At 34.2% G+C, this 23,623-nt stretch overlaps 1 pseudogene across 1 annotated transcript; it reads left to right on the plus strand.

The window, feature by feature from the left end:
- Positions 1-103: 103 nt before the first annotated feature.
- LOC144350481 (putative molluscan insulin-related peptide(s) receptor) lies at positions 104-7,318 on the plus strand (annotated as a pseudogene). Its single transcript, XR_014929233.1, has 15 exons — positions 104-281; positions 542-670; positions 822-1,002; positions 1,731-1,843; positions 1,954-2,079; positions 2,824-3,066; positions 3,342-3,517; positions 3,608-3,743; positions 3,982-4,086; positions 4,194-4,347; positions 4,434-4,556; positions 5,361-5,437; positions 5,819-5,859; positions 6,157-6,356; positions 6,944-7,318. The product of XR_014929233.1 is annotated as a putative molluscan insulin-related peptide(s) receptor (transcript).
- Positions 7,319-23,623: the final 16,305 nt, after the last annotated feature.

Raw genomic sequence — 23,623 nt, forward strand, 5'->3', positions numbered from 1 at the left:
ATATTATATTATATTATATTATATTATATTATATTATATTATATTATATTATATTATATTATATTATATTATATTATTGTTTAACTCTACTGATCTTCCACGTACTGAGGGAGTCTTACGTGCAGAGCAGTTTTTAGACCCTGTTCATAAACCACTCCTGGTTGCAGTAACGTTTTCAGTCTTGGAATCCAAGAAACATTATAAATTTCGTACTTCGGTGGCATTAATAAAAGATCCTGAAAAACACCTGATGGGAAACATTTTAGAAGTATGGATGATAGGTATGACGATGTAGATATTAAACAGAGTGTGTTATCTGTATTTTCTTGACTTAGACCGAACAGTCGAATTTCTATAATCAATTTGATGTATCAATGGCAACATCGTTGTTTTAATTTTATGTCTATCTACGTTAATTAGGTCTGTGCTAGTGGGTTAATTCGTCTGCATGTAATAAATATGAACACGTATATCACAATTTTCGGGCGTTTATACTTCATTTAGAAAAACCATTAATAGTTAAACATATTTTATTTTTAAGGATGTCCTATTGGTAAATATGGGGGGAACTGTCAGTTTGATTGTCTTTGTAAAAATGGTGCGACTTGTCATGGATTCAATGGTGCATGTTTATGTAGGGATGAATGGCAAGGACCAGCATGCGATATATGTAAGCATTCATTTCATGTCCTTGAAATACAAAACTCATATAAGTACTGTGCAGTATTTTTCCTCAAAAATAGCAAACATTTGCACACGTCACCACAAATCGTTCAATGTCGCCATGGTACATATTTAATGAAACCAATTGTTATTATTAGCAACACCAGTGAGAGTTCAAATTACTGCAGAGAAAATCAATGTTCCACTACATGGGATTATTGTTATACGATGTTATGCAACCAATGTGTTGATTCATAAGAATAACATGCAATGGTATATCAATGACACGGAAATTCACGAAGATGGATACAATATTTACAATACAAGGCTTCAGCCAAGGTACTAATAATTTGTACATGCAAACACATATTACATGAAACATGTTTCGAATTCAAGATCACGTCTCAACGTCTCGCCACTTCTTGTAGAGGCTCTACTTATCACGACAAGGAAACAAAATCGTGTTCCTCTTATGATCCTAAAATACCCAATCACATTTTCTTTACGTTCTACGTGTGTTGCGTGAAATATTATTTTTTCATATTTCCTTTGACAGAACAATTTGACCTTTTTGTGTATTATTTACGTTTTGGGCCTACTTCAACATGGAAAACCGTCCATTGAACTACGAATAGCATAATTAAACGCAGGCTGAAACAGAGCGAGGCATCCAGTCAATTGAATATCACAATTAGTAAACAGAATTCTAGGAGAACACAAAGCAACTTTAAACGTACAAACGACTGACAAACATTTTACAATTTAGAAGTAACTACCCCCAAGAAGCAAGTATACTACGAGATTTATTCAATTTCACGATCTCAAAATCAAGTGGTACTTTCTTGTAGGGGTGGTTATTTATTTTAAAGATAATTCTGAGTTTGGAAAACCGTGGTACATGGTCTGATCAACCACGAATTAATAAATAATTAAAAATACGCTCCCGCCCAAACAGAACGGCGTATCCAGGCAAATAACATAATGGTATAATATAATACATATTAAGGGAATATGAACTTCTTCGAATTCATTCAGTATCATGTCGTATTGTTGTCTTACTCACGCAGAGGTCAAATGTTACAAATATTGGATGCAAAGTATAGCAATTCCGGTTTCTACCAGACCATCGTATTTAGCAGTGAAAATATATATTCTAATATTATACAGATACATGTAACAGGTAAGCTTTAGATGTCAAATATTAATATAATTAATATATATCCATGCACTGGTCATGTAAAAATATGAACTATGTGTGATCATCATTCTTATTTGATTGTGACTTTACAGGTTGTCGTGACAATGCTTGGGGAGAATCCTGTGAAAAAACGTGTAACTGTGAATACGCTTCCACGTGTGACCAAGTGAATGGGTGTGTATGCGATGCTGGTTGGAGTGGAATCACTTGCACCAAAGGTATATTGAAGATCCATTCAAGTTTGTTGTTATATTATCTGGTCCAAACGTGTATGCGCCTTGAAGTGATAAAGTATTCAGTACTTTATTGGTAGAATCTGTGAAAGAATTGGTTATTGTTATATCTGAAAAAAACGTGTTTAGTATTAATGATTACACTAATAAAATGATAAACTTTTTTGAACGCGAGATTTTAAACAATGTATAAGGAAATGCACTTGCAAAGAAAGAACAAATATGGGTCACATGGCTCTTTGCAACTATATATATTTTCACTTCTAATCAATTAACGTATGCCTCGTGTGTCCACTTCAAACTTCTCGCAAACAACGTTGATAACACTACAGAAATGTTCTTTCCATTACTATAATTGTCTTACATGCACATGGGTTTTCACATAAAGTTGTGTTCTAGATATTACATTGCAACATTAAAGTGAATATTTATTCCAAAATAAAGCTTAAAACCATCGACCGATTCTAGATAGAAAATAACTAACTAATATAATATCACCAGTGAATCCGGAATTATTCGCGACAGTTTAATTGTAATTATTATGATGCAAAGATGGTGAACACAAAGAGATTATACGTAATGTGAGATCAATACGCGAGACCGAGTTATAAGCAGATTCATTTGACTCCTACAGTTTAAGTGATCTTCACAAATTATGGTACAAGATCACATATTTGTTAGTCATATGCATAGCTTATTTCATATTATATTATGTTATATTTCATTCAGACGTTGAAGCACCGTATATTACTAACTGTCCAGACAATATAGTCGAGTTGAACAATGAGAACACTGACGGTAATGAAATATCATGGCCAGAAATCAAGGCAACAGATAATGGGAATCTATTCAATATAAGTGGAAACGTTCAACCGGGCTATACTTTCCCCATCGGCGTCACCTTGGTAACCTATAAAGCTACAGACGATGCTGAAAATATTGCAGAGTGTAGATTTACAGTGACTATCGAAGGTGATCATTTGATCATCCTTTTCATTGACTACCTACACGTGTTAATAAAGCTATGATCAATATCATATCATAAAGTATGTATGATAGTGGCAATCAAACAAGATAAATTTACACATGTGATAACATTTAGCAGACAAATTACGTAAGGTGAGAGCTGCACAGGTTGATTATACTTATAAGTTATTTGATTTTCAGCAAATAATAAAAAAAAATATTTACATTTCCCAGTAATTTATATTAAAAATTGAGCTTGACATTTTGTTTCTTACTTTCAGATTTGAACGAAGTCGTTCACATTAGTACTAAAATACTATATATTATAATACCATTGATTGGCATTGGTGTACTCATCATTGTCTCAGTTAGTATCGTATACCTGAGACAAAAGAGTCGAGTTGTGAATAAGCAATACATTGCATTGAGAAATATCCAAGTTCCTATACATGTACCGGTAAGTAATAATGTATGTGTAAGCCTTTTTGATAATGAATCAAGTACTAAGTAAAATTGCCTGCACTCATCTAGGTGTTATTAATTCCAGAATGGTGTAGAGCAATACGACCTCAATCAGTTGAGAAAGGGTGATCTAATTGGTCAGGGTGAATTCTCAATGGTTTACACTGGAAGTCTTGTGAGAGATGAATATGAAGAGCAGGTGGCAATAAAGATTCTCAAAGGTTCCTTCATGGTCAATCTATAATCTCCAACTAATTTAACTGAATGTATAGCACACATTTAAATCTTGCGTATCTTATTTCTCATATGTTTATATTGTTTATAATGATAACATGCAGTGGTGTTACGAATAACACCAACATATATATTGTATATCGAGATATCTATATATATATTGCTAACCACTACTGTGAAGGTTTACCAAATATACTTCCTGTATTTCTAAATTTGTGTACGTAGATGACATTGAATTTCACCGAGCATTCATAGAAGAAATTAAACTATTGAATGAACTACAGGAACATCCCAACATAGTCAGATTGATCGGTGTTGTTATCGCGCCAGGTAACACTATTGTTATGTATGTCAAACGTTATTCGTGGCATTCCTAAATTAAGTTAATTCTACATATTCAATGTTATTTCTTTCAACATGTTATCATCCAATTATAGATGAGAAATGTATACTAACAGAACTCATGAAAGTTGATTTATTGACCTATTTACAAGGCCTGCAAAAAACGATATATCAATTGATGTAATAAGAATTCTTCGCAGTGTTTCTGTTGATATAGCTGAAGCTTTGAATTACATGGAACATCTGAAGGTGAGACACTATTATAAATAAACTGTCGGTAAATCAAAATCACATATATGTCAAATAAATAAAAATTATATGTTATACTTTTTCAGATCGTTCATCGTGATATTGCTGCACGCAATGTATTGATGGCATGTGATAACGCTGCTAAAATTGCTGACTTTGGTTTAGCGAGAGACATATATCAACAAAGAGTTTATGAAAGCCTGATGAAAGTTAGTCCCAATATATCGTAGTATATTACATAGTACATACGAAACTATAGATGACAATAACCATACGCTATACTATGTGTGCATGGTATCTTGCATAGATTTAGGAAGTTGGATGTGTGAACAATATTAGGTTATTTTGGTTCGATCTATTCCAATCATAGCTTATATTGTCAATATGTATTGCATACTGTCACATATGAACTGTTCAATCTGTTTATATAATAAATTGGATATTGTCAAACACGCACACACACCCACACACACACACATATATATATATATATATATATATATATATATATATATATATATATATATATATATATATATATATATATATATATATATATATACGGTAATAGAAGAATTAATACACAACTACATGAAACTCGACAGCACTGTTTCGTAAGGTACCTCACTTTTCATGAGCTTTATGTTTAATAATTCACTGCACCAACGAGCAATGCATTATAAACTTCGCAAATTAACATATTAATGAAAATAAATAATTAAATGTGAGCTTTGAACATGCATTGCAGACCACATCAATTCAATAAAAGTGGCAAGAGAATGTCACATAGTCTTTGAACATGAAATCCTTTTCACAGTTTTTTATCTAGTAAAATGAATAAATTTAGTTTTTAAATAAATTTATTTGATTAAATAAATAAAAGTATAACAACGTGCAGTATATACTAGCTTCACAGTATTGAATGATATACATAATATATTACACACAATGTTACTATTACGAGAACTAACGACACTATTGATACATGCTAATTGCATTATTCGTTTATCTAGATTGGAACCCGTATTCCTGTAAGATGGATGTCTTCCGAAACCCTTAGAGATGGGGTTTACACTCACATGTCTGACATGTAAGTCATAATAAAATTAATAAGTCCATATCACATGGTTTCATAAATAGGTGTAAAAAGTTAAATGACTAATTCATAATCAATCGGATTAAAATAAGATCCTGGTTGGCTTAATTTTTTTAATATAAATACTATAATTATTGTTTATTTACTATTATTATTATTTATTTTAATTATTTTTGACGTTACAATTATTTTGCTGCAAGACCATTCTTGCAGCAAAATAATTGTAACGTTAAAAAATAATTAAAATTAATAATAATAATTATAGTAAATAATTAAAATAAATAATAATAATTATATTAAAAAAAAATTAAAAAAAATTAAGCCAACCAGGATCTTATTTTAATCAGATTGATTCATAATATGTTTTATTGATAGCTGGTCGTATGGTGTTATGTTATGGGAAATTACATCTCTCGGTAAGCACACAATTTGATTCACTTGAAATTCATACGATACGTCTTGTCACAAAAAAATCCAATTAAGTCATGGCAACACACAACCAAATATATTTAATGTAAGGCAGATTAAGGATACACATAACGAACTGCAACAAGAAACATGGGTCTCCAACCGTGAGCAGCAAACTTCTACACACAATACAGTATTACGTAATATACAATTGACATATGTTGGTCTTAATTTATTGGGAAACTGATTGCAGTAGACATGAATACTAATTGTATATCATTTTTTATGTATGAATACCTTTGCAGGAGGAACACCATACACATCAAAGCAATACACCGATATAGATCATTTAGTAAAACTGATAAGTGAAGAAGATTATCGTTTACCCAAACCCCAGAGATGTTCAGATGCCATGTATAGTTTAATGCGACTTTGCTGGAAACACGATCGCAAGGAAAGACCTTCCGCTAGTGATATTGTTAGCAAGTTGACAACACAAGGAATGGTGAGAACTATGTTTATAAATGCTTCAAATGTATAGTCAGTATTGGAGGTAAACGTGCCTTAATTTAGAACTATTTTTTTTTCATTCGACTGTTCTTACGCCTCATATTATATAATCTATAATAGAAATGATAGGAATAACAGTATTTATTATACATCTGTCACCGTAACGAAGTTACAGCGTGTCGTCATTTTGCGGGGTATTTTCATCCTACCATATAAGGAAATGCTAATTCCAAATGTGGAATGATTACGCGCGTAAGCATCCTCTAATAATAAAAACAAACATGGCTGCCAACTGGGTTTGACCGGACCCCACACATTCGGCATTCTCATGATGTACCCTTGGAAGGAAAAGGTGTATAATAATAAGGTTATTACGATAATACCTAAAAGTATGCACTTAGAGAGTACGCCGCGCATCGACCTCCGCTGCGCGTCGATCGATACTCCAGCTGTACCGTCTTCGTGCATACTTTGATGTATTCTCTAAATAACCTTATAATATTCATTATGTAATATTGTTCTCGTTTGTTTTCGTTGCCATTGAATTGTCTTAACATGGGATTTCTCTTTTCTTTTATATAGGTATTCATGGAGACCTCATCATAATGAAATGAACATATAACTTTGATTATTTACACAAACAATTATAACAATTCAACTGACTGTAACTATGAATGACATGAATATTCATATTTTGTGGATAGTTACAAAATAGCACCCGTATTAGATCTATTCTCCCCAGTGCTAATCATTCAAACCTATAGTTCTGCTTTCTTATTTAGCACATTGTCTGTATACTTCTTGTCTGTAGAGACTTTCCGCAAGCAATCTGTTGATATAGACGAGTGTTCATATTTGTTGCATAACCGCAATTTATACCATTACATCATGTCAGAATTATTATTAAACTCACAAGTGTGTATCATAGAACAATAAACAGATGTAATACATACGTAATATGATTCGTTGAATATAAATGACAGACACATTACGCAACACGTTATCCAAACTTACCGCAGTAAAACTTCGCCCATATATACCGGTATATATATATATCTGTTCTATTTTTATAAAAGAGCCTTCCCAAATAAAAGAAATTCTAAAATTTAAAAACATGAGAGGTAGTCACTAAACTATGTACTTTCACACTCAAGCAAGAGAATAGACATGTTGGTGAACTAGCCTTGTACTGTGAGTGTTATATTGTTTGCAGTCTGTAAAATACTAGTTTTTTTCACAAAAAAAAAAAAAAAACTGCAGACCTCAATTCTTTATATTTTTGAGTGGGCGAGCCAAGTTTCCACATACAAAAATATACATAATATATAATTTATTTTATTTCATAATATTGTCACTGAATTCTTTAAAATAAATGTTCCATTTATAAATTAATGTGTTGGACACTATATAATCTTAATATTTTACAATCCATATCCTTATATTTGAATCTGTTTCAAGGCATTTGAAACATTTATTTTAGAAGCATAACAATACAACGATTAGAGTTGGTATCACAGTTTGCTCCTAATTCATATTCATATTGCCAGCAATGATTAACAAAGCTTGTTCAGAATATCATTTATTCCCGACATCATACTCAGTGGCTAGTTCTCATGATCTACAACAGTAATACATAAACAGATATCATTTTGATGCCATGTTTTTAGACGACACCGCCATATCGCACAGATATTTAACACCGCCATATCGAATTTGGACCATACCATTTCAAGCTGCAGGGTGTCTAAACAATGACTCAACAAACAATAAACACATCTTCTACCCACCATACAAAAGCAACCAAGAAAACAACAAATATCAGGCTGTATCTTGAAAACAACGAATTAGGACATTACAACCAGTCATTACAAACATCAAATCCTCTACCCCTCCCAGTACACCCTACAGCATTAATGGTTCCTATACTCATTTGCATCTATGCACAACAAACTTAGCCAATAGGTGCACCTGACTCATCAAACTTTTGACCAACCAACCACTCATTCTAATATATATGTATCAGTTCTTTTTATTTAGATAATGGCAATTTTTTTAGTCAGAGCGCCATCTAGTATTTGTGGGGTATCGTGTTTATTTGGAATGCTCTGAGTTCGAGCCTAGCAAGGTGTGATAGAATTGGCCTGTTATGTTCAGATTCGAATAAGTATGAACCACTAATTTGACAGGGAAGTGATAGTTATAATGCAGCAAGCTGTTTTAATTGCTGTTGTGGTCGAGTTTTTATATTTTCCTGTCAAATGCAATTATTGGTCCACTGAAAAATCAAAATAATGTTCTCTGTAACTTAGACTCTTGTTGATCAAGGCATTTTTAAAATCATGGGTGTTAACTCCCCTCAAGTTATGACCCATTGTCCCCTATAAAATAATGGTTGCATGTAATATTAAAATAAAGATGGCGGAGTATAGCGTTGATTCATCTCGTTCTACTCTGGATTACTTGGAGCCAATAAAGATCCTAGAAAGTTAGTATTCATATGCCTGTGTGTTTTTGTCACTGTCTTTGACTTTCCCAGTATGTTTGTTGCTATTGACAACAATTCAGTCCTTTGCAAGGCTTCAGTCAATGTTTTTTCACTACCTACCTATCTCCTCGTCGGGCACTATGTAGCTGGTGTGGTATATTTATCACAGACAGTAGGGCATTTGTCACATTTAGTGTTCCAAAAAAATATTCTCTGTCCATGTGTATTTATATAAATAGATGCAGTTTCTTTGGCTTGAATAACATTCACTGGCTTCGTACATACAGGTATACTGGTTTACCTGTTTCTAGTTGAAATTTAGCCAATCTTATTACCAAAGACAGTTGGACATTTGCCACATGTACTGACACTCGTTTCCAAGTGCCACAGCTTGAAACAAGTAGTCAAATCTGATATTGGCTGGAGCTTTTGTTTATATGGAAATGGACATGGTGAACGGCAAACTAGATGGTCAGAAAGTAATAAAAATAATCACAGGTTTACTCCACCCACAACACTATGAAGTTAAAGGCTGTTTATAAGGCCATTTATGATGGTTTCATGTTTATTATGGAAAATAATTTTAATTATAAACTTCTATGCTCCATACTAAACAACAAGTGTCACTATTACTAAGATAAATGTACTTTTTTTTCATTAAAATTACTAATATATATATATATATATGACCTAAGTTGTTGGCATAAAGATTCCCGCAGTTGTAAAGTTGTAACTATGAATAGAAAGTAGATGAAAGCAGCCTATATTTGCATCTTATCACAAGAGATGTCTGTAAAATGTTAAAATACAGTGTGCAAAGTTGGAAAAAGCGACTGTAAAATTGGCGATGTTGCTTGAATGTCATTGTCAAGCCAACCCCGCAATTAATTTGCGAAAATATTAACTAAATGTATAGAAAATGATCTACGAATAAGCAGATTATACTATATCAACTTAAAAAACATTTGCAAACATGAAATAGCCGCCAATTAGAATAAAGTACAAATTATTCATACAGCCGTGTAGTAAGGTGGTCGACCTATGTCTAAAGTTAAGCTAAATCGGGCGTGGTTGGTACGTACTGGTACTTTACTACCCGAGTAAACCAGCTGGAGGATTTTTTTTTTCATTTCATCACACACATGGAATAGATATGATGCAATGTCCGTACATTGTTTCTTACTATGATGTTGATCATATTTAGTGATTTTTGATTTACGGTTCAGTTAAACGAAATTACCTTAACGGATGTGACTGATAACTTTTATCATCAAATTCTTAGCACCCTGTTGGCAGGCCAGTCACACTAGTTCACACTACAAGAGGTTACGATCCCCCTGTCAAATGCTAAGAACAAGTGAAACATTTACATGAAATATTGTCCACCTATGCGGATCTGTTTGTGCAGGAGTTTTACGACCGTATGCCTTTACTGACGTCAACCAAAATTGCTATGTGGAAAGTTGGCACCCAAGGCTTACAGGTACTACACCTTGTCCAAAGGTGACCTGGAGGTAGTTGCGGCAAAGGATAACCTCATTCTCCAAAGTACAAAAACTCCACATTATATTTTACTATGATGTTGATCATTTATAGTAGTAAGTCGTGGAACTGTGTTGTTTTTTTTAAATGTACTTAATGTTTTCATTTCCCTCTAATTTCCAACGAACAAGTTATTAAAGCTGGCGGCACATCGTGGAAAAGTTGGTAAGCACTGTATGTATTAGATTAGTGCGCATCGAACTTGCCATAGATTATCTACATCGGAAAAACAAATACACATAAGCTGTTAGGCAATGATATATTTTTAAAAGATTGGTTGAAGTACTGGTTAAAAAGCCATGTATAAAATGTCGAAGACAATTTCTCAGTAATTGTGATCTTTGAAAACAAACGACCACCATTGTAAGACTGTGAGAAGCTCATATTTGAAGTCAATACAAAGACACTTACCAATCCAGAGAGTCAAGCCAATCAGAGAGGATCTTGTTTGTTGTTAGGCTTCCTATTTCCAAATTCCGCCTTGTATAAATTCTTCATCTCAACTGTAACCTTGAAGACGACCCAGTGATCACCTGACGTTACTGTGCCATTTGTTATTACTACTTTATACTAAAATATGTTTGCATAGAGTACTACCACATTTCCACTTCTTGTCCGGTTAGACTTAAAATACACCACGAATATTCACTTTTGAGATATAATTTTTGGTATGTGTTGGTTCTTGGATATTTCATCTTCGTCGTCCTGTACTTCGTTTAGTCATTCGAACTTCCCAGTTTGTATAAAAAGGGGAGTTTCGCGATTTCGACATCGAAAATTCCTTTGCTTCATTATTTGCTGAGGGACGGCCGCTTAGGTATGAACCTAAAAACCTTAGGTAATCAAACAAAAATAACGTAGTACTAGAGTCCAAAAAGTACGTTCAAGGTCTGCATTTTTTTCGTAGCATAAAAACGATTTACACCCTGCTTATTGTGACACCTTCAAATCAACTGATTTCCATTCCCCTCAAGAGTCAAAACGGTATGTGCCTCCATTTTACGCCATGACCCGAAAAAGACTTTTTTGCCTGACCTGTTCATTTGACTTCAATAACGTTTCAGTAGCTGTCGCTGCCCATAACATTTTGGTTCAAATTCACGTCGAGAAAATTCAAGAAACGTTTCTGACCTTTGTCACCTATTCCCCCATCAGCGTGAATTACAGCAATGATACCGGATTCTGCCAAATTGGCCCAGGGCCGTTAAACGACAGTTCGGGGTTTTAAAAAAATAAAATGGGACCAAGAAATCGCCAATTTTTCGGCAGTTTTTGTTCTTCAAAAATACTTGACAATTACATTCATATTTGTACCAAAGGTACTTGGGGTGGTCCTCTGTCAGATTTGTGAAATTTGTGTAAAGATATGGAAATTTGGATTTTTAGTGAATATTTTTGTTAAAAATTTTTATTTTCGACAACTGGTCCAAAACCGTAAGTCCAAATGCTTTCATATTTCCAGCAATGATACATGGGATGGTCTTCTGTCAGATTTGTTAAATTCGTCTCAAAATATGCAAATTTGAATTTTTAGTGAATATTAATTTTATAATATTATATTATTTTCGACAACTAGTCCGAAACCGTAAATCCAAATGCTTTCTGTCAGATTTGTTAAATCACAATGCCACTTTTTCCATGATAATGAAGACAGCGGAGCTATTTCGACTGTCAGGCCGCTTGTTTTTCAGTAGATTAAGGTTTTTTTTTTTACAGCACAAATCATCACTGTGTACATGTTATGCTATCAAATCACATATGCAATCTATAAACGACAACCATTACAAGTTTTGAATATTATGGTAACATCCATGTGAAATATAGGAATCTGAGTCTTTGATTTGTACAGAGTACCTGAGGATCTGAAGTTTGTGGACTATTGGTGATACATCACTCAAAATAGGGAATACTGTAAAATCTGTATTAGAAACCGCGGCTTCTATTAAAATGGTACAATGCAACAGAGAGGATCCGGCTTCTATTAGAGCATCTACACATATAGGGGAATGGTGAATTTTTAGGTCTCAATTGTTCAAAAAGAATGGGTGCGGCTTCAAATACAGATTTTACGGTAATATATAATAGCTTGTGTTGCATGCTCGTTGAATTATGTTTCTTTATTATTTTACCTTTTGATCTTGAAAATTAAATTATGTTGTTTCTGATAATAAAATCAACGAAGATCCCATAAATTTGCATGCACAAAGTTTCTTAAAAGTGGGAATAAATATAACCACAGTTTGGCAGTGCCATATTTACAATTAAATAATTGTATTTAATGTATTCATGGTCATTAAAGCGTGGTTGCTACGCATTCCCTGTAAACAAATGTGTATTTTACATGTATTGTGTATGTCATGAGTTCCATATTGAACAGGACAAGTAGTAGTTTGACCAATCATTTTCATAAACAGATTAAACTGCAAATACAGTGTTTATGTCAGCAACATATTTCTTAAGAACATTTTCCACCATTTCCACTGCTACTACCAGTACTGCAGAATTTACAGTTGATGAAAAATGTCACTGATATTACAATCAGTACAGTTTTTCTCTATTGGTGCATTAAAACTTTTATCCCCCTATTTCTTTTCTCTAATTATTTTGGAGTATAAAGAAAACTGGTATTTTTTTTAACAAAATTGACCATCACATCAATTGTTAAATTATATGTTTGCAGTTTTCCCCATAGACCACCATGTAAACTGAAAAGGGGTGTATAGTAATGAACCATTCTATTTAGCCATTTCAGAACACAGTCTTGAAAATGTATTGGTCACCCTTAATTTCTGTGCAAATGAATTTATTCACTGATTTTACCTCAAATTTGGTTGTTTTCCAGACTTTTACAAAATTGTTATATAGACTTGTACATATGACTTACATATGAACATCCATTTGTGATACAGACTTATTTAACATGGACAAACAGTGGCAATTTTAGTGCTAAAAATACATCAAAATTCCCTGTTTTGGCCATTTCAGAACCAGATCTTGGTAATGCATAGACTGATTACATCTATACTTGGTACATTGAAAACAAATGGGACCTTGATGCACGTCTCCCTTTTTTGCAGATATAATTAAAAATGGCTTACTGGTGGCCATTTTGTTTTATCAAATACAGTTCCAGGTCTGTATCTTGGAAACACTGGAATGGCCAAGTTCAAACTTCGTACAAACACCATACAACATGTGCTACTACTTGATTCAAGATTTAGTACTAAAAATGCATCAAAATTATATAAATTGGCCTTTCTGAACCAATATTGAACCTTGATGCATGTCCTTTGCTTTTGATTTAACAAATATAATTCTGGTTCCATATCTTGAAAGTACTTGGGTAGAAACACACACACAACTCAGGATGCATATTTTTTTTATTCATATTTGTTTTTGATTTGTTTTATATTTTTAGAATAGTGTTTTTTTTTTGTTTTTTTTAAATTATAGTTTTTAAATTTTTTTTTGTAAGATCTTTTTTATTCTTCCCTGAGGATTTTATTCATCTAATAAATATTATTAAGATGACTGCAGAAGGCCCCTTCTTGGATGGATTTTGTTTTTTATGCAATGACTTAAACTTCATAACCAATGAGGACTGTATAACTTGTTAACAGTATTTATGTGCAGGCAATACAGTAAAACTTGGGTTTTATCTATTTATAGCAGTTTAATTGTACCACAAGAAGTCAAAGGTGACATTGTACACTTTTTGGCCAAAAACAATGTTTCTGGCCAAATTATTTTTTCAAATTATTTCTACTACCATGGCCAGCTACAAAAAAAAACATTTGACATGTAATCTTTGACTGATGTGCATGGTGATCTGACACATTATTTTGTTTTGTTGAGCTTAAACTATATATAAATCTAAAAAAAACATGGCTAAGAAAAGAATTGGCTAAGAATTTTGTAGAATCACAAATACATCATCATTGTATATATCATGTGTGTTTGACATTCTGAGTGCATGCTTTTCTTGTTTGTATGTTACATTAGTATAAGAAAATGCAGAAAGTATTTGGTTTCCCTTGATGTCCTATTTTCACAGGTTTTGTCTTGTGTACCTTGCTTATGAGCATAACGGGTCCTATTGTAGCAATAATGTGTCTGTTTAATCAGTAAATTGTGGAATGTTGACGATATTCTTTATTAATTGTATTTTGGTGGACCTTTCAAAAGTTATCTTCCACAGGTACGATACTGACTTAGGATATGATGGTTATCACCATTTGTCCGTACAGAGTCCTGTCAGGAGCACTATTGCATATAGAGATAGTTGCACAGTGTTATAATGAAGACATTGCACACTAGATCTGATTAACATATTTAACAAGTTTATAATTCCATAGTTTGTAATAAAATGTTGAGATGATGATGATGATGATGATGATGATGATGATGATGATGATGATGATGATGATGATGATGATGATGATGATGATGATGACATAATTATCCACCACATTCATGTACATTTACTTACGTGCACTGTAGGCAACTTTAATACAATTACATGTATGAGGGTATTAGTGTCAACTGATTTTCACGGATGTCACTTCAAATTTAAATAGCTAATTATTGCTACTGCAGAACTGACACTTGCTATATTAGTCATCTAGAAGGAAGCACATTTACAGTTTTTCATTTTTTTGGAAAATTATCTTTACCTTATTAGATACTCAATGAAATTTGTGGTGCAAATTTTCACTGGCTCCTTAAATTAGTTGCTCATAATTGTGGATGTACAGTTATTTTTATTTATTTTATTTTATGGACACAAATCTCAACTGTCACTTTTGCACCTAATCTGTCACACAAATCATATGGACATTCAGAACCATGTTTATTTAGTATGGAATAACACTGTAACCATTCACAATTATTATAAAACAAATTGTGTTTTATTAGAGAACCTGTATAATATAACTGAGGATGCTGATAAAGAATGCCATATTTTTTCCTTTATATTCTTTAGAACAAGCTATATGGAAACCAACATTACTGCACTGTATACTGAATATAATATAAATTAATGCTGGCTAACCTAGAATTGTCAACATTGTATAGATAGATGTGGGTACAACGTCAGAACAGATATTTTTGTCAGATTATTTCAGTTTATAATGAACATATTTTTTTGATAATCATATTATTTAGCTATTTTAATGTGTTAACTTGAGTCTCCAGGAAATATTTCCCTTCCCTCGATGGGTTAAATCAAAGTCCCTCTAGTGGTTAAATAAAGTGACACTGAAACATTACAATGAAAAGAAATAGTTTCAGATGATATTTAAATGTTTTTTTTCATATTAAAAGTGTTGATAATACCATGAACTAACAAACATTCATTGTCAGCTGGCTACACATGAAGCTCCATGCAATACATAAACCCCAAAATAGCTTACTTCGAAAGCACCCAACACTGTTCTGTACACTGTTCTGATAAATTTGGAGTTATTGTTATATACCGGTACTGATAGAAAATTGTGTATTTCTAAAGATACAATACAGTTATTATTATGCGTCTTATATCTACTTCAAACAAAAGTAACCGCTATTCATGATGAAAACTGGAAAACCAACTGTAACTCGGGTAGCTGGTAAACTGACCTAGCTGATGACAACCCACTATCAAAGAAACTTTCGACCCCATGTAGACACGTACGGCCGTCAGCTATATGAACTGTACTCCGTCTACAAATTATCATCTGTTGACACGTTATTGGACTTTCCCACCCACGATGACAACCAATAAATCGTGTTTGTGATATCTGGTCTGATTACACCCAGCAGCACAAGCTCTAAATCAGGGTCATATATTGCAGATTTGTGAAAGCATAAGGTTTTGAAAGCATTGTACATATTTAAAACTTCCTCGCATTTTACACGTAATGCGCCATATATGTGTATCGATGTCGCCATGCCAACGTTTCGAATTCCTAGTTGTGATATTTATCTGTAGATGTCAGACCATTGGTCTGAGGTTCATCGCGGACTCTATTTGAAAGGCTGCGGTTGAGGTTTCTTGTTGAAAATCGCAGTTACTTATCACACGACAATTTTTTTTTAGTTACGACAATATTTTCTTAACATTTTATGAAAACAATTCGTAGTGTGCATAAACCTTAAAGACACATGATAGACAAAACAGTAAATTTTAATATTACTTCAGTTGTTCGTGCTGTTTTGCAGCACTGCGAAGGAAAATGAAAGATTACGACAATTAGCACATATGGCTGGAAGTTACATTTGCTCCGTTGTGTAGACAGGTTTCAACATTTCATCAGATAATACAATTTATATTCAATCATCTAGAACAAACTTGCCTACACGCACACAATCTGAGTTCAGAATTTGTGGTCTCATATTGGGGGTGGGGTGGGGTCACGGGGCTAGAGGTTTATACACCGAGCATTATAAACCAGGATACATTTTGCCGAGATATACAGATCAGTCGCTATTATAGTTTACAGAGGCGGCGACACGAAATGTAGCATGGAGGAGGGGGGGGAGATCTGCTCATCACACCCCCGCGCCGGAGTCGCGAGCTTACTAGGAGGATCCGGGGGCATACTCCTCCTTAAATTTTGACATCTAGACCATCTACAACCTATTTCCTTCATTTTGAGGGGCAAATTGTGCTGACACAAAGGGTTTCAGCTTGATTTTCGAGGGAGCGGAATGTCTACACACAGGTAGGGTTATTAAAATCGAGAAAACAAAGTACGGGTATATTTTTCCGAAATATAAGATAAACGGAAAAGAGGTTACTAATCATTCTTCAAGTTTTTCATTTTTGTAATTTCTTTTGTGAATCTCTCCGGCGAACCTACCAGCGAATCTCCGGTAAGGTATACTTAGTAGTACGTGACGTTCAGAATTCCCCCCGCCCCTGAATAATCGCGAAGAACAGTCTGGCGTATTAACTGCATAAATATGTATACTTTCCTTCCTGAATACAGAACTTCGTTAATCTACTCGATAAGGCGTATGATACATTTTGATGTGAGTTAATTTGTAATGAATAGTTCAGCCAAACACTGAATTATATCATGATGGTGGTATGAATTATATTTTTTTTTCAAAATGATATTTCTGGATTTCATAGAAGTATATTTTCATTTTTTGGCCGGCTAATGTTGGATGGTATATGTGCAAACCTCATGTATATTCGGTGTTTAGAATAAAGATGGGCAAAATGCTAACAGGGCAATCGTTTTTATTGATGTGTTGAAATTATGCAAATAGGGTATGCTTTTGATGTTTTTGTTAATTGAATGTGTTTTTTTTTTGTTCAAGTTGTTTATGGTTTTTTTTTTACGTATTTAGAAACTTATTTAAAAAGCTTAATAAGAATCCTTGTATCATCAGAGGGACTGTGCATCATAAGAATAGCGGATTTTGCAAAGAATAATGTTTACTTTCTCTCTTGACTGAACGCTTAACACCCAGAGTAAAGAATAAACTTTATAAAATAGTCGGATGGTTTAGGTGATATACTAGTATCACATGGATATGTGTAGTTGTAGTCGGATGGTTGAGGTGATATACTAGTATCACATGGATATGTGTAGTTGTAGTCGGATGGTTGAGGTGATATACTAGTATCACATGGATATGTGTAGTTGTAGTCGGATGGTTGAGGTGATATACTAGTATCACATGGATATGTGTAGTTGTAGTCGGATGGTTGAGATGATATACCAGTATCACATGGATATGTGTAGTTGTAGTCGGATGGTTGAGGTGATATACTAGTATCACATGGATATGTGTAGTTGTAGTCGGATGGTTGAGATGATATACCAGTATCACATGGATATGTGTAGTTGTAGTCGGATGGTTGAGGTGATATACCAGTATCACATGGATATGTGTAGTTGTAGTCAGATGGTTGAGGTGATATACTAGTATCACATGGATATGTGTAGTTGTAGTCGGATGGTTGAGGTGATATACTAGTATCACATGGATATGTGTAGTTGTAGTCGGATGGTTTAGGTGATATATTAGTATCACATGGATATGTGTAGTTGTAGTCGGATGGTTGAGATGATATACTAGTATCACATGGATATGTGTAGTTGTAGTCGGATGGTTTAGGTGATATATTAGTATCACATGAATATGTGTAGTTGCAGTCGGATGGTTGAGGTGATATACTAGTATCACATGGATATGTGTAGTTGTAGTCGGATGGTTGAGGTGATATACTAGTATCACATGGATGTGTGTAGTTGTAGTCGGATGGTTCAGGTGATATACTAGTATCACATGGATATGTGTAGTTGTAGTCGGATGGTTGAGGTAATATGCCAGTATCACATGGATATGTGTAGTTGTAGTCGGATGGTTGAGGTGATATACTAGTATCACATGGATATGTGTAGTTGTAGTCGGATGGTTGAGGTGATATACTAGTATCACATGGATATGTGTAGTTGTAGTCGGATGGTTTAGGTGATATATTAGTATCACATGAATATGTGTAGTTGTAGTCGGATGGTTGAGATGATATACTAGTATCACATGGATATGTGTAGTTGTAGTCGGATGGTTGAGGTGATATACTAGTATCACATGGATATGTGTAGTTGTAGTCGGATGGTTGAGGTGATATACCAGTATCACATGGATATGTGTAGTTGTAGTCGGATGGTTGAGGTGATATACTAGTATCACATGGATATGTGTAGTTGTAGTCGGATGGTTGAGGTGATATACTAGTATCACATGGATATGTGTAGTTGTAGTCGGATGGTTTAGGTGATATATTAGTATCACATGGATATGTGTAGTTGTAGTCGGATGTTTGAGATGATATACTAGTATCATATGTATATGTGTAGTTGTAGTCGGATGGTTGAGGTGATATACTAGTATCACATGGATATGTGTAGTTGCAGTCGGATGGTTTGGTCATATACTAGTATCTGATGGATATGTGTAGTCGTAGTCGAATGGTTGAGGTGATATATTTGTATTATATGTATATGTGTAGTTGTAGTCGGATGGTTGAGGTGATATACTAGTATCACATGTATATGTGTAGTTGTAGTCGGATGGTTGAGATGATATACTAGTATCACATAGATATGTGTAGTTGCAGTCGGATGGTTGGGTCATATACTAGTATCTGATGGATATGTGTAGTCGTAGTCGAATGGTTGAGGTGATATACTTGTATCATATGTATATGTGTAGTTGTAGTCGGATGGTTGAGATGATATACTAGTATCACATGGATATGTGTAATTGTAGTCGGATGGTTTAGGTGATATATTAGTATCACATGGATATGTGTAGTTGTAGTCGGATGGTTGAGATGATATACTAGTATCATATGTATATGTGTAGTTGTAGTCGGATGGTTGAGATGATATACTAGTATCATATGTATATGTGTAGTTGTAGTCGGATGGTTGAGGTGATATACTAGTATCACATGGATATGTGTAGTTGCAGTCGGATGGTTGGGTCATATACTAGTATCTGATGGATATGTGTAGTCGTAGTCGAATGGTTGAGGTGATATACTTGTATCATATGTATATGTGTAGTTGTAGTCGGATGGTTGAGATGATATACTAGTATCACATGGATATGTGTAATTGTAGTCGGATGGTTGAGATGATATACTAGTATCACATGGATATGTGTAGTTGTAGTCGGATGGTTGAGGTGATATACTAGTATCACATGAATATGTGTAGTTGTAGTCGGATGGTTGAGGTGATATACTAGTATCACATGGATGTGTGTAGTTGCAGTCGGACGGTTGAGGTGATATACTAGTATCACATGGATGTGTGTAGTTGTAGTCGGATGGTTGAGGTGATATACTAGTATCACATGAATGTGTGTAGTTGCAGTCGGATGGTTGGGTCATATACTAGTATCAGATGGATATGTGTAGTCGTAGTCGAATGGTTGAGGTGATATACTTGTATCATATGTATATGTGTAGTTGTAGTCGGATGGTTGAGATGATATACTAGTATCACATGGATATGTGTAGTTGTAGTCGGATGGTTGAGGTGATATACTGGTATCACATGGATATGTGTAGTTGTAGTCGGATGGTTGAGTTGATATACAAGTATCACATGTATATGTGTAGTTGTAGTCGGATGTTGATGTGATATACTTGTATCATATGTATATGTGTAGTTGTAGTCGGATGGTTGAGGTGATATACTAGTATCACATGGATATGTGTAGTTGTAGTCGGATGGTTGAGGTGATATACTAGTATCACATGGATATGTGTAGTTGTAGTCGGATGGTTGAGTTGATATACTAGTATCACATGGATATGTGTAGTTGTAGTCGGATGGTTGAGGTGATATACAAGTATAACATGGATATGTGTAGTTGTAGTCGGATGTTGAGGTGATATACTTGTATCATATGTATATGTGTAGTTGTAGTCGGATGGTTGAGGTGATATACTAGTATCACATGGATATGTGTAGTTGCAGTCGGATGGTTGGGTCATATACTAGTATCTGATGGATATTTGTAGTCGTAGTCGAATGGTTGAGGTGATATATTTGTATCATATGTATATGTGTAGTTGTAGTCGGATGGTTGAGATGATATACTAGTATCATATGTATATGTGTAGTTGTAGTCGGATGGTTGAGTTGATATACAAGTATCACATGTATATGTGTAGTTGTAGTCGGATGTTGAGGTGATATACTTATATCACATGTATATGTGTAGTTGTAGTCGGATGTTGAGGTGATATACTAGTATCATATGTATATGTGTAGTTGTAGTCGGATGGTTGAGGTGATATACTAGTATCACATGGATATGTGTAGTTGCAGTCGGATGGTTTGGTCATATACTAGTATCTGATGGATATGTGTAGTCGTAGTCGAATGGTTGAGGTGATATATTTGTATTATATGTATATGTGTAGTTGTAGTCGGATGGTTGAGGTGATATACTAGTATCACATGGATATGTGTAGTTGTAGTCGGATGGTTGAGGTGATATACTAGTATCACATGGATATGTATAGTGTAGTCTGATATTTTGGCTTTTACACCTTGATGAGTCTGTCACAGGGTTCACAAAGAATCACGTGTAACTGCCCCTTAATAAAAAATATCATTGCATACTCCGAGGTTAGTATTAAAGCCAGTCGGCGAATTTTGCAGGGGTTTCTTGCCAGTAGCCCATATTCTCGAAACCGTGGGGAAATAAAACATTAAGCCCAGTTGTTAGTTTACTCATTATTTAAATGTGGATTCCAACACAGTTTTGGTTCACAGTGTATTCGGCAATCAACTGCAAGTCAGTTATGTGACTATGTATTGCATTCAGCCGTAATGAACAAGCTAACTTCAAGTTGAAATCGCATTTACGGTAGAAATATGATAATTCTTAAAACATCTATATTTCTATGAAAGGCCTCAGTACTCTATATTGTTTTTTTAATGTAATTGTTGTTGTATTTTCTGATTTAGTAGTAAGTGCAATGTATATTTCATTAATTCATCATCTCAATTAAGTATAATAATTTGTCAAAATAGTAATAGAAAATAATATTTCTTTGACATTACAATCTCATTTAATATACTTAATAGACAACAGAAAGACAGACAATATGCAGGGTTACATCCTTAAATGACGATTCACCGTGAATGGAAAGGGTTCACTGCCAAGTTAAAGCTACTTGCGTTGAAGAGGAATAGGTACATTCTGAGTGCGCTACGCAGTTCTCCTTTCGAACTATCTAAGCTCTCTTTTTAGTGTAATGTAGAACTATGTCTTATTATGACAGCACATGTTCATCAAAATGTCGAAATTTTAATATCCATTTTAGTACAATTTACTCAAAATGGAGCCCGAGTTCTAAGACCTTTCCTAATTTAAATAAGAAGTGGAGTTTAGAACACCTATTAAAACATACCATCTTACATATTTCGACATTAGTTGTGCAAATAAAACATTCGCTTGAATGGTATCATCCCACTGCTGTCATTTGAAATAATATTTGCACTCGGAGAGAATTTATAAAGCGATATTAGTGTACTGGAAAATGCCATTCTCTGTAATAGCACAAACTGTGACAAAACGTGAGACCATGAGTTCTATGTAAGTTTGTTGTACGTAAATAATTACATTTCAGCATTAAAACATGAAACTTAGTGATGATGGTCAATTCAAATAATGGGTCAAATATTTTTTTAGTCTATGAAGACGAATCATGTATATTTCATGTAATATACTGAGAGTATACTGTTACCCAGATTATTGGAAATCTAAACACTGTTTTTCAAAGCTAAATTAAGGTAGAGCCGCAGCTCTCTTCAACCCACACATTTATAAGCAAACGCTGTTTTATTTTAGAATTATCTTGCGAGCATCATTATTTGTTGTCATCAGAGTACTTCGCTAGGACGTACACGACTCTATAGTAAACATGTCGCTCTACATGACCAACTTCTACAATGTACCGAAAAATCTAATTGTTGAAAACATCACTACCGGTAAGTTGAAGATTATGAACTGGAACTCGAAGGCCTCAAAACACATTCTGTGCCCAGGAAAATAACGGCACACGGCGTTTGAATCAGTCACAGTACCGACCGTTACATCGCGAGTTATCGAATAGTAGCACCACAAACCACGGGTCATTCAATAACCAAACACTCCCTTGCTGCTGCGGTCCACAGTCCCTCTGTCCGACTGTGTGCGACCACGTCGCGAGCTCAGTTTTTATTTAGGAAATACCAAATATATTGATAGTAATGGGCCTGGCATCGTTTAATTATAATGTACCACCACGCCATTGAACAATCAATACGTCTCTTTCTGAGTCCTATTCGTGAGGTCGTATCTGTGAGGTTCTATTCGTGAGGTATGGCGTGCGCATACATCAATGAGTGTGGTCTTCAATACTAAATCATTGTACCCTAATTTAGAAATAAACAAAATGTGCAGTCTGAGTGAAATACTCTTTACAAAACTGCTTCTTTTACATTGCAATGCATAAATATGTAAGTGTTTTGGAGACACCGTGATAAGTACGACTTGACAAACTTAATCAAAGTATTCATCAATGGTTGACACTTGGTGGCGCTATTTGCCGTAGAAGGCAACATTATTATTATCATTATTAATTATATATTAAGTTTATTATTTATATAGCGCACTATACTGAGTCTCCGTGCGGGTAGACTGGCGCAGTCGGGGCGATTAATTTGTTTTTG

This window comes from Saccoglossus kowalevskii, chromosome 4, assembly GCF_978046115.1.
Source record: "Saccoglossus kowalevskii chromosome 4, keSacKowa6.1, whole genome shotgun sequence".
Taxonomy (NCBI): Eukaryota; Metazoa; Hemichordata; class Enteropneusta; family Harrimaniidae; genus Saccoglossus; species Saccoglossus kowalevskii.